The following is a 13,747-nucleotide window of genomic DNA, read 5'->3' as shown; positions in this document are numbered from 1 at the left end:
GGGAAAGAAACAAAACACCTGTTAATGTCATGTCACTAACTGAGCCATTCCATAAATGTCCACCATCAAGCCAATAACAAAACATTCACTTATTTTTCCACACGTTTGCTAAATATATAAATGACTAAAGATTTGTAATTAGCAAAATGGTACTCTAGGCTCACACCAGTAATCCTAACACTTTGGGAAGCCAGGGTGGGAGATTCGCCCAAGAGTTTGAGGCTGTAGTGAGCAGAGACTGTGCCACTGCATTCCAGCCTGCTTGACAAAGTGAGAGATCTTGTCCCCTCTAAAACAAGAACAACAACAAAAAACTCCACTGCAATATTGCAACCAAATAACGGCACACACACTCAAAATTCCAAAAAATTAATTCTTGGCCGGGTGTGGTGGCTCACACCTGTAATCCCAGCACTTTGGGAGGCTGAGGCAGGTGGATCACGAGGTCAGGAGATCAAGACCATCCTGGCTAACATGGTGAAACCCCGTCTCTACTAAAAATACAAAAAAATAAAAAAATTAGGCCGGACGCGGTGGCTCACACCTGTAATCCCAGCACTTTGGGAGGCTGAGGCAGGGGGATCACAGGGTCAGGAGATTGAGACCATCCTGGCTAACAAGGTGAAACCCTGTATCTACTAAAAATACAAAAATTAGCTGGGCTTGGAGGCGTGCGCCTGTAGTCCCAGCTGCTGGCGAGGCTGAGGCAGGAGAATGGTGTGAACCCAGGAGGCAGAGCTTGCAGTGAGCCGAGATCGCACCACTGTACTGCACTGCACTCCAGCCTGGGCAACAGAGCGAAGTTCCATCTTTTAAAAAAAAAAAAAAAAAAAAAAAAAAAAATTAGCCGGGCGTGGTGGCAGGCACCTGTAGTCCCAGCTACTCGGGAGGCTGAGGCAAGAAAATGGCATGAACCCGGGAGGCAGAGCTTGCAGTGAGCCGAGATCGTGCCACTGCATTCCAGCCTGGGCAACAGAGTGTGACTCCGTCTCAAAAAAAAATAAATACATAACAATAAAAATAATTCTTATGGCTGCAGTAATGGCCCTCTAACAGTCTATTTCCATATCTTCAGCAAGCAGCAGTCTTCCTGATTAAGTCTGTTCATGCCACAACTAAAGGCTATGCTTTCCAGTTTAGTAAGATAACTGAGGAGGCCGAGTAAAGTGGGTAGATCACCTGAGGTTAGGAGTTTGAGAACAGCCTGAACTACATGGTGAAACCCCATCTCTACTAAAAGTACAAAAATTAGCCAGGCGTGGTGGCGCACACCTGCAATCCCAGCTACTCAGGAGGCTGAGGCAGGAGAATTGCTTGAACCCAGGAGCTGGAGGTTGGAGTGAGCCGAGATCACGCCACTGTACTCCAGCCTGGGCAACAGAGCAAGATTCCGTCTTTAAAAAACTGGTAGAAGGAGCTTTTATTGAGCTTTGAAAATCCTAGAAGCGAGGTGGGAGGATAGCTTGAGCCAGGAGTTCGAGACCTGCCTGGGTAATATAGCAAGACCCCGTTCTCCATGAAAAGGAAAAAAAAAAAAAAAAAAGGAAATCCTAGAAGCAGAGCAATGAAACAGTTTTTTTAGTCAAATAATGGAATACTTTGTTAGATGGCATCTTTTCACCCTAAATTACAAAATGAACTGTCAAGCTTCGAGCAAAGGTAGAGTAGAACCTATGTCTAGAGAGAGAAAAAAAAAAAAAAAAAAGCAAATCCCAGGCCAGGCATAATGAATGGCTCACACCTGTAATCCCAGCACTTTGGGAGGCCAAGGTGGGCAGATCACGAGGTAAAGAAATTGAGACCATCCTGGCCAACATAGTGAAACCCTGTCTCTACTAAAAATACAAAAACTAGCTGGGCATGGTGGCGCGAGCCTGTAGCCCTAGCTACTCATACTCAGGAGGCTGAGGCAGGAGAATCGTTTGAACCCAGGAGGCAGAGTTGCAGTGAGCCAAGATCGTGCCACTGCATTCCAGCCTGGCGACAGAGTGAGACTTTGTCTCAAAGAAAGAAAAAAAGAAAATCCCAAGTGAAATAAACAGCTAAATTTGAATTAAGTGTTTCCAAATAGGCTGGGGAAAGTGGCTCACACCTGTAATCCCAGCACTTTGGGAAGCCAAAGCGGGCAGATCATGAGGTCAAGGGTTCGAGACCAGCCTGACCAACATGGTGAAACCCTGTCTCTACTAAAAAAACACAAAAATTAGCCAGACATAGTGGTGCACGCCTGTTATCCCAACTACTGAGGAGGCTGAGGCAGAAGAATTGCTTGAACCCAGGAAGCAGAGGTTTCAGTGAGCTGAGATCGCACCACTGCACTCCAGCCTGGGTGACAGAGCAAGACTCAGTCCCCCCCAAAAAAAAAAAAAAAAGTTTCCAAATAATATGGCCAGGTGTGATGGCTCACACCAGCAATCCCAGCACTTTGGGAGGCCATGGTAGAGGACTGCTCAAGCCTAGGAGTTTGAAGCCAGTTGGGGCACCGTGGCTCATGCCTGTAATCCCAGCACTTTGGGAGGCCGAGCCAGGTGGATCACGAGGTTAGGAGTTCAAGACCACCCTGGCCAACGTGGTGAAAAAACCCGGTCTCTACTAAAGATACAAAAACTAGCTGGGCATGGTGGCACACGCCTGTAATCCCAGCTTCTCAGGAGGCTGAGGCAGGAGAACTGGTTGAACCTGGAAGACAGAGGTTGCGGTGGGCCATCATCGCGCCACTGCACTCCAGCCTGGGTGACAGAGCAAGACTTCGTCTCAGGGAAGAAGAAGAAAAAAAAGGCCAGGCACGGTGGCTCACGTCTGCAGTCCGAGCACTTTGGGAGGTTGAGGTGGGTGGATAACCTGAGGTCAGGAGTTCCAGACCAGCCTGGCCAACATGGTGAAACCCTGTCTCTACTAAAAATACAAAAATTAGCTGGACACGGTGGCAGGCACCTGTAATCCCAGCTACTTGCGAGGCTGAAGCAGGAGAATCACTTGAACCTGGGAGGCCGAGTTTGCACTGAGCCCAGAACATGGCACTGCACTCCAGCCTGTGCGACCGAGCAAACTCCATCTTAAAAAATATATATATATGCACACATATACACATATATATACACACACGTGTGTGTGTGTGTGTATATACATATATATAAGCCAGGCATGGTGGTGTGTGCCTGTGGTCCTGGCTACTTGGAAGGCTGAGGTTGGAGGATCACTTGGGGGAGGTGGGGGACAAGGCTGCAGTGAGCCATGATCACACCACTGCACTGCAGTGCGGGCAACAGGGTGACAACCTGTCTCCAAAAAAAAAAAAAAAAAAGAAAAAAGAAAAAAAGCCCAGTATGGTGGCTCACAGCTGTAATGTCAACACTTTGGGAAGCTGAGGTGGGAGACTTGCTTGAGTCCAGGAGTTCAAGACCAGCCTGAGCAACATAGTAGGATCCTGTCTCTACAAAAAAATTTTAAAAAATCAGCTGGGCATGGTGGCACACGCCAATAGTATCAGCTACTTGGGAGGCTGCAGCAGGAAGACTGCTTGAGCCCAGGAGTTCAAGGCTGCAGTGAGCTATGATCATGCCACTGCACTCTAACCTGGGCAACAGAGTAAGACCCTGCCTCAATTAAAATGTATTTTTAAAAAAGTTTCCAAACAATTTGGCATATGAGGTACATCTTCTAAGAGGAAATCCATCTCACAATTAGCTAAACTCCACAAAACTGATATAATACTCTCTTAGATGAAGCTAGTCTCCTCTGTTGAGAGACAATTTTTAGTAACAGAAATAGGTGATTAGCGTAGTTAGTCCAAGCAACACTTCTGTATTGAAGTCCATTATTATTACTAGCATACCTCAAAGGGAATGAAATTTTCTGCCCCCGAAAATTCCAAGAGTGACCAAAAACAAGGATCACGTGTGAAAGAATATCATCCTAACCCTGATCTTTGGACTGTATTTTGGCAGTCTATATGCAGTGCCACACCTTTGGATTCAAATATTAAATCACTGAGAAAATGCACAAAGATACTAGCAGGGAAGATACAAAGATAGACTACACAAAGTTTACAGGTGTTTAAAAAAAAATGGGCTGGGCACAGTGGCTCACACCTAATCCCAGAACTTTGGGAGGCCAAGGCAGACAGATTGCTTGAGCCCACGAGTTTGAGACCAGCCTGGGTAGGCAACATGACAAAAACCTGTCTCTAGAAAAAATTAGTCCCAGCTACCCAGGAAGCTGAGGTGGCAGGATCATTTGAGCCAGGGAGGTGGAGGCTGCAGCGAGCTGTGATCACACCACTGCACTCCAGTCTAGGTAAAAGAGCAAGACCCTGTCTTAAAACAAACAAAACAAAACAAAAAAACCCCACAGGCTGGGCATGGTGGCTCACACCTGTAATCTCAGAACTTTGGGAGGCCAAGGCAGGCAGATCACAAGGTCAGGAGATCGAAACCATCCTGGTTAACACAGTGAAACCCAGCCTCTACTAAAAATACAAAACATTAGCCGGGCATGGTGGTGGGCGCCTATAGTCCTCCCAGCTACTCAGGAGGTTGAGGCAAGACAATGGCGTGAACCCAGGAGGCAGAGCTTGCAGTGAGCCAAGATCACGCCACTGCACTCCAGCCTGGGAGACAGAGCGAGACTCCATCTCAAGAAAAAAAAAAAAAAACCAACAACAACAACAAAATAAATGCGGTAAGACAAATCTTTTTTTTTTTTTTTTTTTTTTTTTGAGACACAGTCTCACTCTGTCAACCAGGCTGGAGTGCAATGGCACGATCTCAACTCACTGCAACCTCTGCCTCCAGGGTTCAAGCGATTCTCCTGCCTCAGCCTCCTGAGTAGCTGGGATTACAGACACATGCCACCACGCCCAGCTATTTTTTGTGTTTTTAGTACAGATGGGGTCTCACCATGTTGGCCAGGCTGGTCTCAAACTCCTGACCTCAGGTGATCCGCCCGCCTCAGCCTCCCAAAGTGCTGGGATTACAAGTGTAAACCACCATGTCCCACCTACAAATCTACACATCAGTTGAGAACCATGGTCTTCAAAGTTATACATTATTTGCCATTACTGTTCTTTTTTAAATCATAATGCATCTGAGTTGTTTGAAGAGGGATCTAATTGTTGGCAAAACAGTCATCTGGAGCCAAGACAGGTAAATTAGGCAGACAGATGGTCTAGTTTTAAAAAATTAGGTGGATTCTATAACATAGATGATGTGGAGTGGTTGTGACAGCAGCAGCATCCCTGAAGCAAAAAAGAGAGTCTCTAGAGGTGACTCTTGGCCAGCAAGCACCAGCCTACAAGGCTCTGCCCAAGATTCCACCCCAGGGCCTTAAGTCAGGCACAAGTGGCTTCCACCAAGGAACTCCCCAAGCCACTCACAAGTCCCAGGTGAGTGCCCTCATTTGCATGTGTACTTTAAAATAAAACCCTAAAGCTCTTAGAATTTGAATGCATCTTAAGGATAACTTCACCTCCTAAATTCTTACATAGGTTGAATAGATCCCGCTGAAGTTAACCTTTACAACTACTTTTTTTTTTTTGAGATGGAGTCTCGCTCTGTTGCCCAGGCTGGAGTGCTGTGGCGCGATCTGGGCTCACTGCAACCTCCACCTTCTAGGTTCAAGCGATTCTCCTGCCTCAGCCTCCCTAGTAGCTTGGACTACAGTGCATGCCACCATGCCTGGCTAATTTTTTGTATTTTTAGTAGAGACAGGGTTTCACCGTGTTAGTCAGGATGGTCTCAATCTCCTGACCTCATGATTCACCCGCCTCGGCCTCCCAAAGTGTTGGGATTACAGGTGTGAGCCACCGCACCCAGCCAGAACTACTCTTAAATAGACAGTATTTTCTTATGTAAGCAAACATTCCTGTTTTAATCATCCTCCTATCACTGATTTAAATAATAGGTCCTGGCCTGCCGAGATGGCTCATGCCTGGAATCCCAGCACTTTGGGAGGCGGAGGCGGGTGGATCATCTGAGGTCAGAAGTTCGAGACCAGCCTGGCCAACATTGTGAAACCCTGGCCAACATTGTGAAACCCCGTCTCTACTAAAAATACAAAAATTAGCCGGGTGTGGTGGCGCGGGCCTGTAATTCCTGCTACTTGGGAGGCGGAGACAGGAGAATTGCTTGAATCTGGGAGGCGGACGTTGCAGTGAGAAAAGATTGCACCACTGCTGCTCCAGCCTAGGCGGCAGAATGAGACTCCGTCTCAAAAAAAAAAAAAAAAGTCTTCTGGGTTACCCTGACATATCATTTCATCCTCAATTTATTCTCTCTGTAGATTTAGTTTTCTAATAAAAACAAAACAAAGTATGATTCCTGGCATATGGGAATTTCAAAGGATAGCAACTATGTGGAAAAGGTCTATCCCACTAAAACAGCATAAATGATGTATAAACTCAAGAAGCCGATGACTGCATATGAAACAACCAAACCAAGAAGTAAAATATGGTCTATGGAGCACAGTACTAACCCGGGAAAACAAGCTTTACTCCTGGCTCAATTACACACCTGCTGTATTTTAATTTTTAACTCAATATTGAGCTTAAATAAAACATGCCACTTAACCACAATTTCAAAAGGAAAACAAAGTCACAAAAGAATGCAATAAATTACACAATTGGATTAATATATTAGATAAAGGTGATTCTATTCCCAAGTCTATCAATCAACGCTACTGCATTTACTCATTCCAATTTTATTTAGGAAGAGGGGCAGCAGGAACATATTGCAGGGTTCCAAAAGGAGACGTAGAAAGCGTGCCTACGAAGAGGACTGCAGTGAGGAGCTACAGATTGAGATTACATACAGTGGACTGGACAACTTTGGTTAGGATCAGGCTGTTTAATTTCTTCATAAACTTAACATAGCTTCCTTCCTAAAAAGATGTTAATCCAGACTTTTTTTTCTCCAAAACAACCCAAACTGATACAGCCACTGCTGCACTGAACTATATTAAGGCACTAGAATATTTAAGGAAAAGCAAAAGACTCCCGCAATTCAACGGGAAGCTTTTTAGTGAAGAAAACTTAAGGACCGAATAAATTTAAATATATGCCCTGTTTAACCTCCTTTCCCACCTATGCGGACTTGGAGTTTTAACTTTCCTAGTTGATTGAAACTCAAAGTATGAAGACTACGTATGCGAGAATGTTTACTTAACGCTGAACTCGGGGCTACAGGAAGTCTCCTACTAAACAGTAGTTACATTAGGCGTAAATATTTATAAACCATCTGCAGCAAGTGACCCAGGATTCAATTACAACATCAACCCTCATATTTCATTGTATGGGCAAATTACCAGTCAAGAATAAATTCATTCTGCCCTACTGGCGCTCTAGATCGAGTTGCACAATCCCGGGGCAGAACCGCCTTCGCCTAGCCCTAGAGCATCAGGTACTAAGTTAGTGTGAGGACATTTTAAAGCGGGAGGGAAACTCTAAGGTCTCAGCCCATACTCCCAAATTCAGAAATTTGTCACGTCACTTGAGATCAGAGTGAAATTTAAGTTTCAGTCCCTTTGAGATCTCTGAGCGCACAGTCAGGTTGCCATCACTCCAAGGGGCTGGGGAGTCCGAACCCGGATGGATAAAAACTACTTGGTGCGGAACTCGCATCTTTTCCGCCCCTGAAGGGGGGCCCGCACCGGTCGGGTCCGGCCAGGAGCCCGGGCGCGAGTTTGGGGGCGCAGCGGGGGCGGCGAGCGCGCGTGCCCCCGCCCGCTCAGGCGGCGTAGAGGTGCGAGCAGCTCAGCCAGCCTTGCAGAGGGAGCTCTCGGCAGCTCTGGGGTCCCTCTGCTCGCAGCCGCTGCAGCGCCGCCTGCGCCACTCGGCGGAGACGGAGACCAGCGGCGGCGACGCGCGGACTGGGAGCGACCGCCGAGCAGCCAAGCAGCTGGGGAGGCACGCAGGGCGGCAGGGTAGGTTCCGGGGACGGGGCGGGCTGGAGGAGGGGCAGCCCGAGACGCGACGGCCAGGGCCCGACACCCATACGGCACCGGGACCTGGTTGAGCGCGCGGTGGCAGTGGGTCCGAACCCTTTAGCTAGGCGGGCGCCGAAGCCGGGACGCGGAGATAGCGTCTCAGCTGGTGCCACCCGCCACAGGAGGGGCGGAGGACACAGGACAGAGGGCGGGCCGCGGCCGGGCGATCGGCCGGCCAAGAACCGGCCTCGAGGGCAGAGACAAAGGAAGGAAAATGGAGTCGCCGGGCGCGCGGGCCTCTGCCTCTGCCGCCGCCCAAGGCCTAGCGCGCTGCCAGGAGGGAGGCCTAGCGGACGGGCGTGGGGGTGGGGGGGCGGCCAGGCCACGGCGGCGACGGGCAATGGCGGCGGCCGCGCCGCAGCAGGGACGGTAGAGGGAGACAAACACCCCCCGGCGGCGGCGCTGGCGCCGGGCTGCAGCCAGCGCCGACCGGAGCGGCCCCATCGTGACACCTAGAGGCGGCCCGCGAAACCTCCTCCACCCCGGGCCCCCTTACCTCCGCGCCACACCCCCCGCGGCGCCCGCTCCGCCGCCGCTCCACGGCTCCGGCCACCCGGCGTCTCCGGCGAGCTCCGCGCGTCCGCACCGGCTACCGCCGCCGCCGCTGCCGCCAAAGAAGCAGCTCCGCGCACGGTTTAATCGCTCCACAGGCTCGGACACAAAATGGCGGCGGCGCGGTGCAGTGCGCCTGCGTCGGCGCTGCCGGGGCCGCGGGTGCTGATAAGGGAAGGGACGGGTGGGGGGGCCGGCCGGGCGGCGAGTAGAGGGCGGGGGAGGAAAGGTGAGGGGAGGGGTTGGCGCAGGGCAGCATGGGAGGCGGCCCCGGGCGCCAACTTTCAAAAGCGGGCGCGATGGCGTCACGGGACGCGCCGCGAGTCGCGTCGTCACGCTGCGCGCGCCCTTCCGCGCCCTCGCCGGGTCGCGCGTGGGCTCTGCCGGCGCCGCGGCGTCCCGGCTCCCGCTGGGTGGGGCTTCCTGGGCGGAGGCCGCCGCCCCTGGGCGGTGCCGGATCCAGTCCGCTTGACCTGATTCCCCAGCTGCTGTCTCCGGCCCCTTGAACCCGTACAGGGTTGGGGAAATGGGGGGTGGCTGGAGGAAGCGCGCGCGGGGCCGGCCAGTGGAGCAGAGGAGGCTCCTGGGCCCGGCCCCGCCCAGTCTCCGCCCCAGCCAGGCCCGACCCGCCTTCCGAACGTCTCACAGCTGCCCGCCACCGAGTAAGGCCGGGTCGGTTCCCGCGCGCTCCTAGCTCCGTCCTCGCGAGCGACGGCTGGAAAGGCTGTCCTTGCTCAGCGGCTTTTGATGATCTCTCCGACCTAGAAGAGGGCCACCTAAAAGTGGGTGCGAGAGAAGAGTAGGAGGGCTTCCTCTGGGTGTCCCCAAGCCACCTCAGCCCGGAGAGGCAGCGGAAGACCAGACTTGATGCTTTAACACGATCATAGCAGTCGCCTTATTTACCGAAAGGTCTTTCTGTATTTAGCACTGAAACGTACATTTCTTGTCTGTACGGGAGAGCTGTTCTCTGTGAGCGGAGGCATTCAGTCCCACCCCTCCCCAGGAGGCACCTACGGACCCTTCCCAACCTGCAGTCAAGTTGACCAAGAACTGACTGCAAGGTGCTGGTGGCTCTGGGAGGAGAGCCTTTTGGTACTTACAGGGAATATGATTCTTCCATTAGATATCAAATGGACCCAGCATCTAGGGAGCAGCTTCTGCCCCATCCAGCTGACCGTTCCGTTGTGAGAATGCTGGCCCAATAACAGATACTCTTTTTTTTTCCCTAAAGGAATAAAAAAATCTGTATTTTTAAGATGTCAAATCTCCAGAGTTTTTAGATGTTAGCAACTGAATCAGATGCTTTTAAACTTCATGAGCTGATTAAACCACACAGATGAGCTGTCAGTTTACGACCCCTGGCTTGGCTTGAAGGAAAGAGTGAAGAGAAATTCCAAAGCCAAATCCTGGGGCACTCCAATATTGGAAGGGTAATGGAGAAGGAGTCTGAAAGGGAGCATCTAGGAAGTCATGAAATCTAGCGCTGAGTTGTGGAATCCCTGGGCAGAGAAGGTTTCAGGTAGGAGGCATCCGCTGAGCAGTGTGATAAACTTGGGCCAGAGATATGGCTGTTGGATTGGGTCACCTTGCAAGTCACTGGAGAATGTCATTGATGGCCTTGGCTTGATTGATGTGGGTATATCAGGGAGGTGGACCTGACCGGATTGGGTTGAAGAGTGACCAGGAAAGTGGGGAAATGGAGACAGCACATGTATGCAATTTGAGAGAGGTTTTGCTGTGAAGGGACCAGATAAGTTTGGGGATAGATAATAGAAAGAAGAGATGTTTTAAAAGATGCTACGGGCCAGGCGCGGTGGCTCGCCTGTTATCCTGGCACTTTGGGAGGCCAAGGCAGGTGAATCACTTGAGGTCGGGAGTTCGAGACCAGCCTGGCCAATATGGTGAAACCCCGTCTCTACTAAAAATACAAAAATTAGTTGGGCATGGTGGCACGTGCCTGTAATCCCAGCTACTTGGGAGGCTGAGGCTGGAGAATTGCTTGAACCCGGGAGGCAGAGGTTGCAGAGAGCCAAGATTGCGCCACAGCACTCCAGCCTGGGCAGCAAAGCGAGACTCTCTCTCAAAAAATAATAAAGATGGTAGGATTCCCAGAGCATGTTTATGTGCCGTTGGGAGGGATACAGTGGGGAAGAAAGATAGGTGATCCAGGAGAGAGAAGGCTTGCTTGACCCATATAGGAGTGAAATCCATGAGAAGATGTAAGGAAACAGGGAGGGTTGACCTTGGAGAGGAACAGGGATGTTTCCATTCATGATAAGGGCAACAAAAGTGAAGACAGATGCAAATGCAGGGGAGAGGGAAGGCAAGTCCTTAACAGGATTGCCTTGGTGGCATTGGGTGCTCATCTGAGGTTTGTGATCATAACGTTAAAGGTAAACCAGTTGGCCCAGTGTGTTCGTTTTTCTCCAACATTCAGCTGCTTGGGTACAGACATGAAGAAAAGCAATAGTATAGCTTCTCAACACCAGGACCCAAGTTTTCTCCTTTTTTTTTTTTTTTTTTTTTTATTTGAGACGGAGTTTCACTCTTATTGCCCAGGCTGGAGTGCAGTGGTATGATCTCGGCTCACCACAACCTCCACCATACTGGGTTCAAGCGATTCTCCTGCCTCATCCTCCTGAGTAGCTGGGATTACAGGCATGCGCCACCACCCCAACTAATTTTGTATTTTTAGTAGAGATGGGGTTTCTCCATGTTGGTCAGGCTGGGCTTGAACTCCCGACCTCAGGTAATCCGCCCGCCTCGGCCTCCCAAAGTGCTGGGGATTACAGGCACGAGCTACCGCACCCGGCAAGTTTTCTCATTTCTAATCCCAGTTACTTACCTTATACCATTAGATACTATTTTAGGAATGTGTGAAGTATTTGGAAAATTTACACCTGACCCTTCTTTTTGTAGAAACCAAGTTATCCCATTTGCCTCTTATGTACACATTAGGACTCAGACATAAAGAAAAGACAAACTTAGAGGAAAATTACCAAACAGATGCCTCTGGAATACTTGCATTTTGCACTCTCCTCAGCCCAAATAGCTCCTGGTATACTTAGGAACTTATGTATTAAAAACAAAAAAGCTGACTTTCACATAGGGAGACCCTGTTTATACAAAATAATTTAAAAATTAGCTGAGTGTGGTGGCATATGACTGTGGTCCCAGCTACTTGGGAGGCTGAGGTGGGAGTATCGCTTGAGCCCAGGAGGTCAAGGCTACAGGGAGCCATGTGTGTGCCACTGTACTCCAGCCTGGGTGATGAAGCAAGACCCTGTCTCAAAAAAATAAAAAATAGGCCAGGCACAGTGGCTCATGCCTGTAATCCCAGCACTTTGGGAGGCAAAGGTAGGTGGATCACTTGAGCCCAGGAGTTTGAGACCAGCCTGGGTAACATGGCAAAATCTCATCTTTACAAAAAATTAACTGAACGTGGTGGTGTGCACCTGTAGTCCCAGCTACTTGGGAGGCTGAGGCAGGAGGATCACTTGAGCCTAGGAGGTTGAAGCTGCAGTGAGCCCTGATTGCACCACTGTATTCTAGCCTGAGTGACAGAGCAAGACATGGTCTCAAAGATTAAAAAAAAATTAAAAGCTGACTTGCATTTAAACTTTAGATTTTCTTTCTAGTAACATTAATAAGCTAATTAGTTCACTTTCTCTTAAGATTTTACCTCAAATCATCTTCCTTTTTTTATTTCCCCCTTTTCTTTTGTGGAGATGAGGTCTCACTGTGTTGCCCAGGCTGGTCTCAGGCTTAAGCAATTCTGTCTTGGCCTTCCAAAGTGCTGGGATTATAGGTGTAAGCCACCACACCTGTCCCCATCTTCTTTAAGAGTAGACTACAAGAACACCTAAAGCTTCCATATAGGCAAATATGAAGTAGTGGATTGATTATTTTATTTTATTTTATTTTTAGATGTAGTCTTACTCTGTCACCTGGGCTGGAATGCAGTGGCTCGATCTCAGCTCGCTGCAACTTCTACTTCCTGGGTTCAAGCAATTCTGCCTCAGCCTCCTGAGTAGCTGGGACTACAGGTGTGCACTACCACTCCTGGCTAATTTTTTATATTTTTAGTGGAGACTGGGTTTCACCATATTGGCCAGGCTGGTCTCGAACTCCTGATCTCAGGATATCTGCCTACCTCAGCCTCTCAAAGTCTTGGGATTACAGAGGTAAGCCACCACACCCAGCCTGAGGCAGTGGATTTAGAGGGAAAAAACCCTCAGCTATATTTATGATTATATTTACAACTATATATTAATTATATTTACAACTCTATGATCTCTGAGGCATCAAAAGTCAGGAATGGGGTCCAAGTGGCCTTGGAGCCTGCTTTCTGAAGACAAGGACCCTATGTACTGCTCTCACATAGGGCTGAGAAAATGCGAAGGATCACTAAGGAAGGAAGAAAATAAAATATTTTCTGACTGGGCACAGTGGCTCACACCTATAATCCTAGCACTGTGGGAGGCCAAGGCAGGCGGATCACCTGAGATCAGGAGTTTGAGACCAGCCTGGCCAACATGGTGAAACCCTATTTCTATTGGAAATATAAAAATTAGCCAGGTGTGGTGGTGCGCCTGTAGTCCCAGCTACTTGGGAGGCTGAGGCAGAATTGCTTGAACCTGGGAGGCGGAGGTTGCAGTGAGCCAAGATTGCGCCACTGTATACCACCCTGGATGACAGAGCAAGACTTCATCTCAAAAATAAATAAATAAAATATTTTCTTCTCTTTATGGTAAATCATGATGTGTCCTACTTTATGGAGTCAGCTCCAAAGACGAACAGAAGGCCAAACAAAAGGGATAGGATGTTTGAGGCTGGAAAGAAGCAAGCTGAGGGAAAATATGATGAGAGGCTGCAAAACAGTTGAGGTGATAAAAATAAAGCTAGGCCGGGTATGGTGGCTCACACCTGTAATCCCAGCACTTTCAGAGGCCGAGGTGGGCGGATCACAAGGTCAAGAGATCGAGACTATCCTGGCCAACATGGCGAAATCCCGTCTCTACTAAAAATACAGAAATTAGCTGGACGTGGTGGCAGGTGCCTGTAGTCCCAGCTACTCAGGAGGCTGAGGCAGGAGAATCGCTTGAACCTGGGAGGCGGAGGTTGCAGTGAGCTGAGATCGCACCACTGCACTCCAGCCTGGGGACAGAGCGAGACTCTGTCTTAAAAAAAAAAAAAAAGAAAGATCTGGCCCTGA

The 13,747-nt window shown here is 49.4% G+C and overlaps 1 protein-coding gene across 2 annotated transcripts in view; it reads right to left on the bottom strand.

The window, feature by feature from the left end:
• Positions 1 to 8,676, bottom strand: part of LOC105491417 (CCCTC-binding factor) — a 78,414-nt gene extending 69,738 nt beyond the window's left edge. Inside the window, exon 1 of one of the 2 annotated variants that reach the window (XM_011757812.3) lies at positions 8,477 to 8,676. The gene's annotated coding sequence lies outside the window, so the exon portion shown is untranslated. The remainder of the gene's footprint in view (positions 1 to 8,476) is intronic. The other variant, XM_011757813.3, reaches the window with a different exon arrangement.
• Between the last annotated feature and the right edge of the window lie 5,071 nt (positions 8,677 to 13,747).

The sequence above is a fragment of the Macaca nemestrina genome, chromosome 18, assembly GCF_043159975.1.
Source record: "Macaca nemestrina isolate mMacNem1 chromosome 18, mMacNem.hap1, whole genome shotgun sequence".
Classification (NCBI taxonomy): Eukaryota; Metazoa; Chordata; class Mammalia; order Primates; family Cercopithecidae; genus Macaca; species Macaca nemestrina.
The sequence above is the reverse complement of the archived record's forward strand: the minus strand, read 5'-3'. Positions and strand labels throughout refer to the sequence as shown.